This window comes from Ornithorhynchus anatinus, chromosome 2 (genome assembly GCF_004115215.2).
Source record: "Ornithorhynchus anatinus isolate Pmale09 chromosome 2, mOrnAna1.pri.v4, whole genome shotgun sequence".
Lineage (NCBI taxonomy): Eukaryota > Metazoa > Chordata > Mammalia > Monotremata > Ornithorhynchidae > Ornithorhynchus > Ornithorhynchus anatinus.
In genome coordinates, this window is record NC_041729.1 from 93,510,600 (window position 1) to 93,526,899 (window position 16,300).

Sequence of the window (16,300 nt, forward strand, 5' to 3'; positions counted from 1 at the left end):
TGTGCAGAGCACTGTTCTAAGCGCTGGGGTAGACACAGGGGAATCAGGTTGTCCCACATGGGGCTTACAGTCTTAGTCCCCATTTTACAGATGAGGTAACTGAGGCACAGAGAAGTTAAGTGGCTTGCCCACAGTCACACAGTTGACAAATGGCAGAGCTGGGATTCGAACTCATGACCTCTGACTCCAATGCCCATGCTCTTTCCACTGAGCCAGTACACAGACTCAGGCTTCCTATGGTGTAGTGGATAGAGCATAGGGCTGAGAGTCAGAAGGTTATGAGTTCTAATCCCAGCTCTGCCACTTTTCTGCTGTGTGATCTCAGGCAAGTCACTTCACTTCTCTGTGCCTGTTACCTCATCTGTAAAATGGGGATTGAGACTGTGAGCCCCTCGTGGGACAAGGGGCTGTGTCCAATCTGATTTTCTTGTATCCATACCAGTGCTTAGTACAGTGCCTGGCACATAGTAAGCACTTAACAAATATCACAATTATTATTATAATTATCCTCTCTTGTCATAAGCAGAAAAGTGAGACGAATGGAGTATTCCTCCATCCTTGTTGTTCATTTGGAAAAAAAGAGATGATGTTTTGATCCTAAAACCAAATTTAATACCTGCAAGGAACTATTATAGTACACAAGATGCTTATCAAGGAGAAACAACATCGATACATTACATTACATTACTACATTATAGCATGAATACATTATAGCACAAATCCTCCAGGGCATGCATTGGTGCTAGTACTCTCTGCCCAGCTATGGGTAGGGGATAAGGGTGATTCTTGATCATTATCATTTTTAGTAATATGGAATTGAAGGTATTTATTGAGTGCTACTTGAGAGAGTACAAGACAGCAGAGTTGATAGACATGTTCCCTGCACAGAAGGACCTTACACTCTAGTGGAATGAGGCAAGGGCAGGCCCTGCTGTAGCATCTGCTCTGATCTTCCCACCCTGAACCTCTATTTGCAAGATCCTTCTCAAAACTCATTTCTGCCTCTTCACAAAAATCAACTACCAAGTTTCATCCAGTTTCTCCTATAATTGGGAGGGAAAGCAATCAGGTGCTGGAATCAGTAAAGGAAGACCCGAGAGATTGCTATTAATCAATCAGCCAATCATATTTATTGAGCAATTATTGTATGCAGAGTACTCTACTAAGCCCTTGGGATAGTTCATTATAACAGAGTTACTAGGCCTACTTTTTCTGCCTTGGTTACATTTGTTCAATCATATTTATTGAGTGCTTACTGTGTGCCAAGCACCGTACCAAGTGCTTGGGAGAGTACAACTTAACATCAGACACATTTTCTGCCCACAACAAGCTCATGGTCTAGAGGTAGAGACAGACATTAATATAAATAAATGCATAAATTGCAGATAATACATATGGGTTAAGGGGAAGGGAGGGAGTATGAATGAAGGAGCAAATATGAGCGGCACAGAAAGGAGCAGGAGAAGAGGAGAGGAGGGCTCAGTCAGGGAAGGCTTCCTGGAGGAGATGTGCCTTCATTTAGGCTTTGAAGTCGGGGAGATCAATTATCTGTCTCATATGAGGAGGGAGGGCATTCCCGGCCAGAGGTTACATCTCATCCTTTCCCCATTCTAATTCACCCTTTCTACTTGCTTTTCCATTGATCCAGCCTCATTCTGCTTCTAGGTTTAAGGAGCAATTAGCCCTTTGAATCAGTGAAGAGTTCACAGGGAAGATAGCCCTAGAACGTTTAAGTTCAGCGCAGCTTGCCATGTCAATTCTGATCTAAGATGGGGCCGTTTTCATGGGATAAATGACTAACATTGAAAGAACTCCTGGGAATGGTAATATGTCACTGACAGTGTGCACAATGTATCTCTCTGTTCTTTGAGGTTCATAAATGATGTGAATGGGCAGCTGAGCTGATAACTTCAATGGGTAACAAACCAGTAATCTCTTCCTCTATGTGGTAATAACAATAATGGTAATAATAATGATGATTATAATAATACAATGAGATTAACAATAATAATAATAACTGCGGCAATTGTTAAGCACTTACTGTACGCAAAGTACTTTCCTAAGCACTGAGGTTGATACGATGTTAAGCAGATTGGTTACAGCAGATTGGACACAGTCCTGGTCCCAAATGGGGCTCACAGTCTAATCTATAAAGATTTCCCCTTGTACTGTTACATTTGCTACCTACAGTGCCTAGGGTCATTGTTGGTTTTCCTTTGTGGTGTCATGATCTTCTTGAAACCTCTGCCCTTCGAGAGTTGCTTTCTTTCAAATTGTCTTTTACCAGGCTGGCCCTTTCTCCTACTGCTGCTATCTCCCAACTATCCACATCTGCCTCATCATCTGAGGTTTTGTTCCTCTTGTATCTCAGATGTTTCTAATCTCATCTTTATTTAGTGTTCTTTTACTTTGACCCTCATGGAATGTTCCCCTCCTGTGATCCACCCAGCCAAGGTGTGATGTGATAAGCACTGATTCAATACTGATGGAATGATGCCATTCCAGAATCGCCTCCTTTGTGATTTTGTCTTGCAATTTGATGTTAAATATGGTACATAGTTGGACCTGATGTGGTATCTGTGGTAAATCCAAGTTACACAGCTTTGTAGAAGTTTGGACATTACAGTTAGACTCTCATATAATTTGTGGTTTTTATATATGTCTTTATAACATATTACATGCGTATGTGTCTGTATATATCTACCCAAATTATATATGTATAGTCATATATTTTATATATATATATATATATATATATCCTTGTATATCTACTACAACTATGCATAAGGTAAACAAACCTACATATTTAATCCTTAAAAATACCAATCCAGGTACTAAATCCAATTATATAATTTAAAAAATATGTAGATAGGGAAAAATGGGACATTGTAATTTATTTTAAAATGTGTCAAAGTTTTAAAAGATAAAACAACATATCTGTATTCCTGAATAAAGTTTTAGCCCAAGATAATGCAAGAAGGCTTAGTCACGTGTCATTCATCTATCCACATTTCCTGAGGCCAATCAAGGCCGATCATTTGGTGAGGCACTGTCCTGAGGCGGACCTGTGGATTCACCTTTGTTTGGATAAAAATGTATTTTCCAGAATCTCAAGGGAAGCTGGCAAGTAAATAAGTTTGAAGGCCCTTTCACGGATCAGTGACTATATAAACTTCTGAAGGCTGCAGCCAGAAGGGAAAACAACTAAATAATAACTCCTTCTGTGGCTGAGACAGAAACATGAAGTAAGGTTTGATGACCATTCAAGTCGCTATTCTAAAACCCACCATTTTATGTTCCCCTGAGGTGCCCTGGTTAGGATTACTCTAACTAAATTTCTTTTATTCTCTATTTCTTAACTGGATAAGCACATTCATTCCACTGAATGACTCATTGAAACAGAGCCCCTAAAGTCCACTGGTGAAGAGAATAGGAACTGTAACCCTACACTCTTGACACAGATTTAATGGGCTCTAGTAAACACCTCTCAATTACCCAATACAACAGGAATTCGAGGTCAACTCGGGAGGCCCGTGTGTCCAGTGACGTATCGGGTAACCTAAAAAACTCCCATTCCAGAATGGAGAAACTGCCACAGATTTACTTTGTAATTTGTGTCCCGACAGGCTAGAGTTGTCTTGAAGAGATTACCCTTTTCATGAGGGTACTACTCTCAGGACACAATTTTGATTTCTCTTGAATAAAGGACAGGAGACACTAGGAAAGAATTTTTTTAAAATACCAGCTACTTTGAACGATCTGTAACCAGTGGGAAACTAATAGACCTTGAATACAAAATCCAGCTGCTTAACTCTAGAAATTCAAAGTCTCCATACATATGAAATCAAAAATAGCAACGGTATATGGAGGAAGTGGGCAGATTGGGGGCAAGGAAGCCAGGAGACCTAGGTTCTATTCTCACCTCTGTCACTGGCCTCCTGGGTGAACTTGGACAAATCATTTAACCTCTCTGGGCCTGAGTTTCTTCTTCTGTAAAATGGAGATGTGATACCTGTTATCCTACCTCTAAAGAATGCAAGTCCCATGGGGAATAGGGACTGTGACTGAGGTGATTATCTTATAGCTACTCAAGTATTTAACCCAATGCTCATCACATACAAGGGCTTACTATATATATATATATATATTTTTTATTCTCATTATTATTATTATTATTGTTTGGCTATTTTCAGGCTTTCTTTGGACATTTAACCCTCTACCCAATGCAAGGTTTTAAAGAAGCACTTCATTTTGCATGGGACAATAGAAATGATTTCTTTGTGGAAAATGTCCATTTATAATTATTATTACCACAGTTACTAATAGTAGAGTAGAAGCAGTAATAGTATTATATGTTGTATGCAGAGCACTGTTCAAAGCATTGGGGAAAGGCTCAGGGATGACCATTAAGATATGACTCCTGGTCTATAAGAGGCTCACAGTCCACAGGGGGAGGAGAGCACAAAAACACTAGATAGAAAATATTATGAAAAATAAAGCAAAACTAATAAATCAACACTGAAAATGATAATGACAAGAATTTACAATCTGTTAAAATTTAAATTAGAAGATTTTAGGCTCTCTTCATTCCAAAAGGCCTGTCCTTATTCCAGCCACCATGGCCTCCCTAAATTTCCAACAATTAAAATCAATCACTGGCATTTATTGAGCACTTTCTGTTTGCAGAGCACTGTACTGAGCCCTTGAAAATGACATCAGAGTGGCAGGAGTGTGATGGCAGGATCTGGGGGATCCCACACAGGGGATACCACGGGACAAAGAGTTCTGGGCTAGGCTGCTATTAGCTTAACTTGGCTTCTGGCCTGAATCTACAAGGGCAAACCGAGATTTAAGCATTGAGTTAATGTTAACAAGAATGTCATACATAGGCAGCAATGATATTTCTGCAATCGCATACAGCTAAACCTGCCTCAGAGCCGGCCCTGGGGAATTTGCCTCTGTTAAAAATCCACATCTTTTCCGGCCAAACCAATGGGCTTCAATCAATCTTGAAATGTGGCAATTATTTACCATTAGCTAATCCCACTTTGTTGGGTTGAATTTGACCCTGGAAAGGATTGTAACAATTATAGGTAGATTTATAATTTAATTTTGGAAATAAGCATCAGCCCCAAGCAGATATCACCATTAAAGTTACTGCACACAGTAAACACTCAAAAAATACCATTGACTGATCTTTGGATTGATCTCACCCTTATGCTTTCATATGATTTTTCTTCTACAAAAAGTCTAAACAGTCTACCAATTTTATTTAAGCTTCCATCTTCAAGAATATATTTTTGATACTCAATTAACCAGTGAGTTGGAGCAAACACTTCTCTCAGATTTCAAGGAAAGCTGAATTTCTCACTTGTCTCATGACTGAAAGGCCTGCATGAGGCACACAATGGGACCCATGGATAAGATTGATCCAGATATTTTGGTAGGAGTTGGAATTGAAAAAATCTTAGACATTTCACCCCAAATCTGATGCCAAGGTACAGAAGGACAACTGAATTTTGGATTATTCTTCTTCTTCATCAAGGCCAAAGTTAGGCATCACCATTAGCACAGAACGCTCTTCAGACACAGTCACGTTATCTTTATTATCAACTTTCTGAGTTTTGGATCCCAATCTCTTCTAAGTTCCTGAACAATGTTTAAAAAAAAAGTGACCACACTATTCATGATTTTCATCCTTTTTCAAACCTCTCTTTTCTTCTCAGATGAAAATTCCGAATGCACAACCCCTCAATTACTTCCCCAATCTATATTCTGAGTCTAAGGAAACTATATACAACACTCAACAGCATATTAAAGTTTAAAGTCAGAAGCAGGATCAGCTGTGTTGTGATGCTGAACCATTTGCTGGTTTAACAGTTCATTATCTAGTCACTCTTTTTCAGAAGTCTTGCTGTTTTCTATCCTGCTGAAACTATTCACCGCCTCCTATATCATTCCTTCAAAACTTATGCCTTCTCTCCTTCTGGTTCTTGCACTTTCTTCCTGTTCAATCAACCAATCAATCATATTTAAGGAGTATTTACTGTGTGCAAAGCACTGTTCCTTGGAGGAGTACAATATAATGCTGTTGGCAGCCACTTTCACTGCCCTTGGCGAGCTTACACCGAGAACCTTTCCTTCTCATTCAGAGACAACAAATTCCATATCCTTTAGGCAACCTAGCCTCACCATTATCTTCCTATGAGCAGCCACTCTCATTTTCCACCACCATTACTGGGAAGCATTGTGGCCTAGTAGTTAGAGCTCGGGCCCGGGAGCCAGAGGAGTTGGGTTCTAATCCTAGCTCTGGCAGTTGCCTTCTGTTTGACTTTAGGCAAGTCACTTAACTTCTGTTTGCTTCAAGTTCTTCAACTGAAAATAGTAATTCAATACCTGTTCTCCCACCTACTTTTTATTTATTATTTGGTATTTAAGTGCTTTACTATGTACAAAGGACTGTACTAAGTGCTGGGGTTGATACAAGCTAATAAGGTTGGACACAGTCCCTGTCCCACATGGTTCTGCACAGTCTTAATCCTCCTTTAACAGATGAGGTAACTGAGGCACAGAGAAGTGAAGTGACTTGTCCAAAGTCACACAGCAAATACATGGCAGAGTCAGGATTAGAACCCCGGACCTTTTGACTCCCAGGCCCAAGTTCTTCCCATTATTCCACTCTGCTTCTCTATACTTTGAGCCCCATATGGGACAGGGACTCTCAGACTTGTAGCTTCTCCAGAGTTTATAACATTGCTTAACACACAGTAAGCAATTAATACCATTTAAAAAAAAATCATTATTAACAGAGTTTATTGAGCTCAACAGTAAATACCGATATTGGTATATGTTGTAAATATTTATAAAATTATTTTTATAGATGGTGATGCAAACTATAACCTACCATTTCTATAATCTACCATTTGTAGGTTATAGTTTCAAGCCATCAGTGGTATTTGCTGAGCATTTACTTTGTGCAGAGCCCAGGACTAAATGTTTGGAAGAGTACTATAGAGTTAGTAAAGATGATCCCTGCCTTCACGTTTCTTACAACTCTAGCATCAAGCCATGCACACTTGGTGAATACTATTTGATCTGTTTTACTAACTAGTACACGCACAGATATTCCCTATCTTCTTAAGCTAATTAACCAGAAAGGGAAGATTTGGCTGACATCTAGTGGGTGAAGAGAGAAACAAAGCGTTTAGGACAATCGAAGTAACACTAGGAAAACATGTCGAGGTCCATATGGGAAATTCATTTGGTTATTCATCTCAAAATGAGCCTCTCGGTAATTTAACACAACAAGAAATGATCAGATGTGAGCAGACGTTGATAAGGTGACAACTGACTGTAGATTGTAAACTATAAATTCTTCTAAACTGTAAGCTCCTTATGGTCAGGGAATACGTCTACCCACACTGTACTGTACTCTCCCAAGTACTGTACTGTACTCTCCCAAGTTCTTTGCACAATGCTCCTCACAAAATAAGTGCTCAATAAATACCACTGACTGATAACTGCCAGAATAAAATTTAAAGAATTCTTGTTGCAGGATTGTATCTGTCTACTCTACTGTAATCAATCAATGAACAGTATTTATTGAGAGCTTACTCTATGCAGAGCACTGTACTATGTATGAGGTTTGTCAGGTGTGCGCTGCTTATTAAACCTTGGTTTTCTTCAGACTGATTGTTGATCCATAACACTTTGGTGATTCTGAAAAGTGGTTCATAATCATTTGCAAGATTTTGATCAATCAGTAGTATTTATTGATCACTTACTGTGTGCCGAACACTGAACTTAGTGCTTGGGAGAGTTTGATATACCAGAGTTGGTAGCTATGTTCCCTGTCTACAAGGTGCTTAGGGTTTAGAGCGGGAGACAGAAATCAATTTACAATAATAATTGTATAGTGGCTTTGTGGCCACTAATAGCCAATAACTGTGGCTACGCATATAAGGAGTGTGGGGCTGAAGGAGTGAATAAAGGTGAAAATTCAAATGCAATGGTGATGCAGGAAGGAATGGGAGAAGAGGAAATGAGGGCTTAGTTGGGGAAGGCCTACAGTGGGGCTCGTCTAGAGTATGGGGTTCCAGAGTACAGTTATCAGTATATAGGAACTGTCTGCTGTGTGACCTTGGGCAAATCATTTAACTTATCTGTGACCCAGTTACCTCATCTGAAAAATGGGGATTAAGATTGGGAGTCCCACATGGGACATGGATTGTGTCCAACCTGATTAGTTTGCATCTGCCCCATTGCTTAGAACAGAGCGTGGGACATAGTAAGCGCTAAACAGATACCCTGAAAAAAAGAACTCTAGTATGAATGATTCAAAAGCTTATGATGATGTTCTCAGCCCAGTGAGCTGAAAGAGCTTCCCAGAGGGTCAGAATCATATTCTGTCCCCAACTACAACATACGTTGTTCAGTTCTCAAACAGGGTTTGAACTGGACTGGACCTAATGAACTCTGCTTTACTCCTTTGGGGATGGGGAAGGGATTCATTCATTCATTCAATCATATTCATTGATCATTTACTATGTGCAGAGTGCTGTACTATGCCCTTGGAAGAGTACAGCATAACAATAAACAGACACATTCGAACAACGAAAGGATCTGACAAGGCCTCTTCACGTTTGGTTCAGACAACCAGATCATTGTTTACTGTGTGACATTGGACAAGTCACTTCACTTCTCTGCGCCTCAATTACCTAATCTATAAAAGGATGATTAAGGAGGATCAAGACTGAGAGCCTCATGTGGGACAGGGACTGCATCCAACCCATGTCATGGGTTCAAATCTGGACTCTGCCACCTGTCAGCTGTGTGACTGTGGGCAAGTCACTTAACTTCTCTGTGCCTCAGTTACCTCATCTGGAAAATGGGGATTAACTGTGAGCTTCATGTGGGACAACCTGATTACCCTGTATCTACCTCAGCGCTTAGAACAGTGCTCTGCACAGAGTAAGCGCTTAACAAATATCAACATTATTATTATTATTATCCAACACAATAACTTTGAATCTATCCTATTGCTTAGAACCGTGCTTGGCACATAGTAAGCGGCTAACAAATGCTATTATTGTTATTATTATTATTATCATTGTGAGGCATTATTTGCAATCCTGATGATTTCTTCCACGTGTCGGCATCATTACCAACTCAAGCATTAAAATCACCCATTATAGTTTAAGAGTTTTAGTCCTAAATGGAGTTTGTCTACAACTTTGAAGATGTATTGATTTCCTTCCTTGCTTTTCATCATTATGGGGAACTATGTGCCTAATCAATTGATAACACTTTTTGAGCACTTACTGTGTGCAGAGCCCTTGTACTAAACATTTGGGAGAGTACTAAAGAGCAAGTAGACACTATCCCTGCCCTCAAGGAATTAAAATTTATGATGGCGACAAAGTGATTTTGCTTCAGGGAAAGGCATGTCTTCGTCAGATAGTCATATCATCGAACAGATTGGGAAAGCTCAGAAATTGCACTTTTTAAATTCTTACACAAGCTCTTCCTTGACAAACAGAATAGAGAGAAGCCACAGGATGTCCAGAAGCCATCATCATCATCATCATTATAAAGGAGAGAGGTGGAGGATCAGATTGTAGCAATTACTGAGGCAATTCATTTCTCTCCACTGCCAGCAAGATCCTAGCCAGAGTCTTTCTGGATCAGGCACTGAAGCATAATTGGAGAAGCAGCGTTGCTTAGTGGAAAGAGCACAGGCTTGGGACTCAGAGGTTGCAAGTTCTAATCCCGGCTCCGCCACTTGCCAGCTGTGTGACTTTAGGTAAATCACTTAATTTCTCTGTGCCTCAGTTACCTCATCTGTCAAATTGGGATGAAGATTGTGAGCCCCCTATTGGGACAACTTGATTACCTTGTGCTTAGAACAGTGCTTGGCACACAGTAAGCACTTAACAGCTACCAACATTATTATTAACTCTAAACTCCCAGAATTGCAAGGGGGCTTTATATCACAGCCTGACTCAGAGCACATGATCTTTGAAGCACGATAGATGCACGGGAAAGAGCAGTGGGCAGCACCAAGGCCTCCAAAGTGTTTTCGTTGAAAACATTTGAAAAGGATTCTAGAAAGTGCTCAGTAAATATGCCTGTCCTGAAAAGTTCATTAAGATTCTGAGGTCTACAAACTTGAACAAATTGCCCTCTCCCAAGGATTTAATACAGTGCTCTGCAACGATTAAGTGCTAAGTACCATTGATGATTAATTGATTGATTGATGACTGCATGGCTTGCTGCATTGGAGTTAGTCAGTGGGGTCAAGCAGGGATGCATTGTGGCCTAATGGAAAGAACACGGGCCTGGGGGTCTGGAAACCTGTGTTTTAATACCGTCTCTGACCCTTGCCTTCTGTGTGACCTTAGGCAAGTCACTTATCTTCTCTGGGCCTCAGCTTCCTCATGTGTCACATAGGGATTCAATATCTGAACTCCCCCTGACCCAATCTGTGAGACAGGGACTGTATCTGATCTGATTAACTTGTATCTACTCCAACACTTACAGCAGTGCTTGACACATTTTAAGAGCTTAACAAACTACTACTAAAAAAATGTTCAGGAGACAACTTGTTGTAACCAGGGAACTTGACTCTTTCATACTGTACTGTCCCAAGCACTTAATGCCATGATCTGCAAAACAGTAAGTGCCCAATAAACACAATTTACTGATTGCCAGTTTCTACCCCGTGGTGATGGAGGATGCAGCAGAGACCTAGATGCAGGTATTAGATGATATATCTGCTCTTCCAGGGAACTCTTCCCAGCACATCACATCCTAAGTCCTACAAACCATCAGTCAAGAATTGCTATATGCAGATGGCTATGACATACTGGCACAAACTCAAGAAAACATGCAAAATGGTAAACTAGGAAAGCAGCTTGGCCTGGCCTGGGAGACAGAGGACCTGGGTTCTAATCCCTGCTCCATTACAGAGAAGCAGCGTGGGTCAGTGGAAAGAGCCCAGGCTTGGGAGTCAGGGGTCATGGGTTCAAATGCCGGCTCTGCCACTTGCCAGCTGTGTGACTTTGGGCAAGTCACTTCACTTCTCTGTGCCTCAAATACCTCATCTGTAAAATGGGGATGAAGACTGTGAGCCCCAAGTGGGACGACCTGATCACCCTGTATCCTCCCAGCCCTTAGAACAGTGCTTTGCACATAGTAAGCACTTAACAAATACCACCATTATTATTATTATTACTTGTTTGCTGTGTGACAGTGGGAAAATGCATCAGTTTCAATCATTCATTCATTCATTCATTCAATCATATTTACTGAGTACTTACTGTGTGCAGAGCATTGTACTAAAGCACTTGGGAAGTATAATTCTGCAACAGATAGAGACAATCCATACCCAACAATGGTCTCACAGTCTAGAAGACAGGCTCACCCTTATCTGTAAAATGGGATTTCAATACCTGTCCTCCCTTCTAGTTAGACTGGGAGCCCCAAGTGGGAGAGTGACTATGTCTGACCTGATTAACTTGTGAGAAGTAGTGGGGCTTAGTGGAAAGAGCCCGAGCCTGGGAGTCAGAGATCATGGATTCTAATTCCAGCTCCACCACTTGTCAGCTGTGTGACTTTGGGCAAGTCACTTCACTTCTCTGTGCCTCAGTTACCTCATTTGTAAAATGGGGATAAAGGCTGTAAGCCCCACGTGTGACAACCTGATTACCTTGCATCTACCCTAGCTCTTAGAACAGTGTTTGGCACATAGTAAGCACTTAACAAATACCATCATTATTATTGTATCTGCCCCAAAATCTTAGAACTCTCCTCTTTCTTCTTGAAGATACAGAATATTCATAGGGAAGCAGCATGGCATAGTGGATGGAGTATAGGCCTGGGAGTAAGAAGGTCATGGGTTCTAATCCCTTCTCCACCACTTGTCTGCTGGGTGGTCTTGGCAAGTCACTTCACTTCTCTGTGCCTCAGTTACCTCATCTGCAAAATGGGGATTAAGGCTATGAGCCCCACACGGGACAAGGATTGTGTCCAACCCATTTTCTTGTGTCCACCTTAGCATTTAGTACAGTGTCTGGTGCACAGTAAGTGTATAACAAATACCACAATTATTATGGTGGAATTTCAATGTGAAATTATGTGAAATTTCAATGAAAAGGCAGTAGCTAATAGAAAAGAGGATTTAGCCTTTGTTTCAGAATGCCCAATACTGTACAGTCTTGCTGTTTCTTCTCAAGCAAATGTGTGCTTCTATCATCTGCTCCCCATGTGGTCTACTTTGCTTGGATGGGCTGCTGCCAGAGGTCCTGCCAGAGAAGCAGCATGGTGTAGTGGATATAGCATGGACCTAGGACTCATGAGGTCATGGATTCTAATGCTGGCTCCACCACTTGTTTGCTGTGCGACCTACAGTGCTTGTCACATAGTAAGAACTTAACAAAATACCATTATTATTATCATGGCCTATGGATAGAGTATGGCCTTGGGAGTCAGAAGGACCTGGGTTCTAATCCCAGCTCCACCACTTGTGAGCTGTGTGATCTTGGGCAAATCATTTCACCTCTCAGTGGCTGAGTTACCTCAGCTGTAAAATGGGGAATTGAGACCAGGAGCACTGTGTGGGACAGGGACCATGTCCAACCCAATTACCCTGTATCTCTTCTAGACTGTAAGGTTGCTGTGGTCAGGGAAAGTGTCTGTTATATTGTTACTACACAAAGTAAGTGCTTATTAAATACACTTGATTGACTGACTGAATGGGACACCTGCCTGGATTCCTTTAGACTGTAAATTTTCTCAGGGTAATAATAATAATAATAATAATAATGATTAATAATTATGGCATTTAAGTGCTTACTATGTGCAAAGCACTATGTTAAGTGCTGGGGAGGATACAAGGTGATCAGGTTGTCCCACTTGGGTCTGTCTTTAGCTTCTATTTTATTTTCCAAAGCATTTAGTACAGCACTCTACACACAGTAGGGGCTTAGTAAATACCATAGATTGGTTCAGAATTGTAGAATTTCAAAATGGCCTCAGGGCAAGAGTTGGGGCCCCCCGTTGCTCTCTGTCTCCACCAGTTGTCCATAGTGGGACCCCCTCCAGAGGCGTGACTCTTTATTCATCAGGGTCAGTATCGTGGTGACAGGTTACATCTTGACCAAAGCATGCATTCATTTTTCTTCACTATAACCAGTCCATACCATTACTCACCCACCGACCCACCAAACCCACAAGTTTCTTCCCCTTGCAGTTCTCATCTCTGCCTCCTTCAGATTCTCTTCTTTCAATGCTTCCCAGCCAGCAGACAGGCCTCCCCTGCCATGGTATAGGGTGTAACTGCCACCCCCTAGTCTGAATCAGAGATGACTGGATGGCTGTGCTGAGGGGAGTTCCCTCCCATCCTCGCGGAATCATCTAGCCCTGTTCAGCTGGGTCCTGCCCGAGGCTGACCCCAGAGTCACTCTGGTTGGGTGGGTGTCATGCGTCATTGCCTGACTGAGCTGCACAACGATGTGTTCAGTACCCTGTGGTGCCACTCTCCCTTGAGCCACTGTGCTGAACAGTTAGGTCTGGGTGATTTGGGCCAAGCCTCAGCAAACTCTATACACAATAGGTGCTTTAACATCAGGTGCGTCCTAGGTGGATGGGTTCCTTGTACAGCCTTGCACACCCTTGTATAAAGTGTGGGAGCAGTGAGGCGAGAACTCACCTGTCTACATATCCCCCAGGTAAATCAATGAGGTTCCATTCCAGCACGATTAGGCAGCTATAGTCTTCCCCTCCTCAGAACTGGGAATCAGCGTCATTTCCATTGATTTTTTTTGTGGTATTTGTTAAGCACTTACTATGTGCTAGACACTGAATTAAGTGCTGGGGTAGATACAAGGAAATGAAAAAGATCTGGGCAGCAGAGTGAATTATGGCCTGGAGTGAAGAGAGACAGGAATCTGGGCGGTCAGCAAGAAGGCTGATGCAGTAATCAAGGCGGGTTAGGATAAATGTTTGGATTAACAGGGTAGCAGTTTGGATGGAGAGGGAAGGGCGAATTTCAGCGACTTTGTGAAGGTTGAACCAACAATTCATTCATTCATTCATTCAATAGTATTTATTGAGCGCTTACTATGTGCAGAGCACTGTACTAAGCGCTTGGAATGTACAAATCGGCAACAGATAGAGACAGACCCTGACCCTTGGCGGGCTTACAATCTAATCGGGTGAGACAGACAAAAACAATAGCAATAAATAGAATCAAGGGGATGTACATCTCATTAAAACAATAGCAATAAATAGAATCAAGGTGATGTACATCTCATAAACAAAATAAATAGGGCAATAAAAATATATATACAATTGAGCAGACAAGCACAGTGCTGAGGGGAGGGGAAAGGAGGGGGGAGGACCAGAGGGAAAGGGGGGGAAGGGGGCTTAGCTGAGGGGAGGTGAAGGGGGGGTAGAGGGGCAGCAGAGGGAGCAGAAGGAAAAGGAGAAGCTCAATTTGGGAAAGCCTCTTGGAGAAGATGAGCTTTAAGTAGGGCTTTGAAGAGGGGAAGAGAATTAGTTTGGCAGAGGTGAGGTGGGAGGGCATTCCAGGACAGTGAGAGGACATGGGTCAGGGGTCGACGGCGGGATAGGTGAGAACGGGGGACAGTGAGGAGGTGGGCAGCAGAGGAGCAGAGCATGTGGGGTGGGCAGTAGAGAGAAGGGAGGAGAGGCAGGAGGGGGCAAGGTGATGGAGAGCCTTGAAGCCTAGAGTGAGAAGTTTTTGTTTTGTGCAGAGGTTGATAGGCAACCACTGGAGGTTTTTAAGAAGGGGAGCGACTTGCCCAGAGCATTTCTGCAGGAAGATGAGCCGGGCAGCAGAGTGAAGAATAGACTGGAGTGGGGAGAGATGGGAGGAAGGGAGATCAGAGAGAAGGCTGACACAGTAATCCAGCCAGGATATTATGAGAGCCTGTACCAGTAAAATAGCCGTTTGGGTGGAGAGAAAAGGGCGGATCCTGGCGATATTATAAAGGTGAGACCGGCAGGTCTTGGTGACGGATTGGATGTGTGGGGTGAATGAGAGAGAACAATATTTAGTGAGAGGTTGGATGAGAGAGAAGACAAGGATAACACTAAGGTTATGGGCTCGTGAGATAGGGAAAATGGTGGTGTTAGGTGAAAGTCAGGGGGACATAATGTGGTCAGACCCAATCCCAGTCCCACAGGGGGGCAAAATGTTAATCTCCATTTTACAGATGAGGTAATTGAGGAGCAGATAAATTAAGTCACACATCAGGGAAATGATAGAGCTGGGATTTGAACCCAGCTCCTCTGACTCCCAAGCCCATGTTCTTTCTATTAGGTCATGCTGTTTCCCATTTGGGAGGTTCAAAGCAAAGAAAAGACTGTTCCCTTGTCACAAGGAGCTTACCCTAACCTTAAAGGCAACGGTGTGCTCCTTTTTCATATTATCATTAGAAAAAATGATTATGTGGTCTGATTCAATGTCCGGTCTTGGAAATGAGTTGTCTCTGTGCAACTCTTCCGCTGAGTGGATTTAACAGCGTGGTTTATTCCATCTTTGTGAATGCAAGTGAATAAGCCTTCAATTATTTTCAAGTCTTGGTCAACTTTAGTTGAGTATGAAAACAGAATTCCAGATGTTACCACACTTTTCAGCTGATACCCAGAAAGGCAGTCTTCCCCCATCTTAAACAGAGAGTTTAAGAGTGCAATATCCTTTTTAGACACCCACTCCACAGAACCATTTCACCAACTCTAGAGAGAAAATACCCTTATTGCAAAAAAGAACTAAGTCACGAACATTCTTGAGGCTAATTGGCTTCTTCTGATTCTGGCCTGCTCATGCAATATTCTGCTTGGTCTACTGCAGGATCTCCAAAGAACCAATAGAACTTCAGATCTTAGGTATGGCACCCTCCACTGACTCCTAGATGTTCATTAAATGAAATTCAACTACTAGCCAGTGTCTTCAAGGCCCTTCCTCAACTTCCTCCTTTTTACTCAGCTCCCCTCAGTTCCCATTATACCCTTTGTAGCTTGAGCCAACCTATTCCTCATCCTAAACATACACAGACACACACACACACACTGCATTCTTTTTTCTCTGCCACTGAGGAACAAACAACAGCTAATTTAATCAAAACAAAAGATGTCTAAGTTAGAAGGAAGCTCTTCTGATAAAACACTTGACTAGGCAACCAAAGAAAGTTGTTGATTCTCCATCCCTGGAGATCTTTAACAAAGTTCCAGACAACCATCTGCCTCATGCTATACAGTTTAGCTATTCACTTGCCTG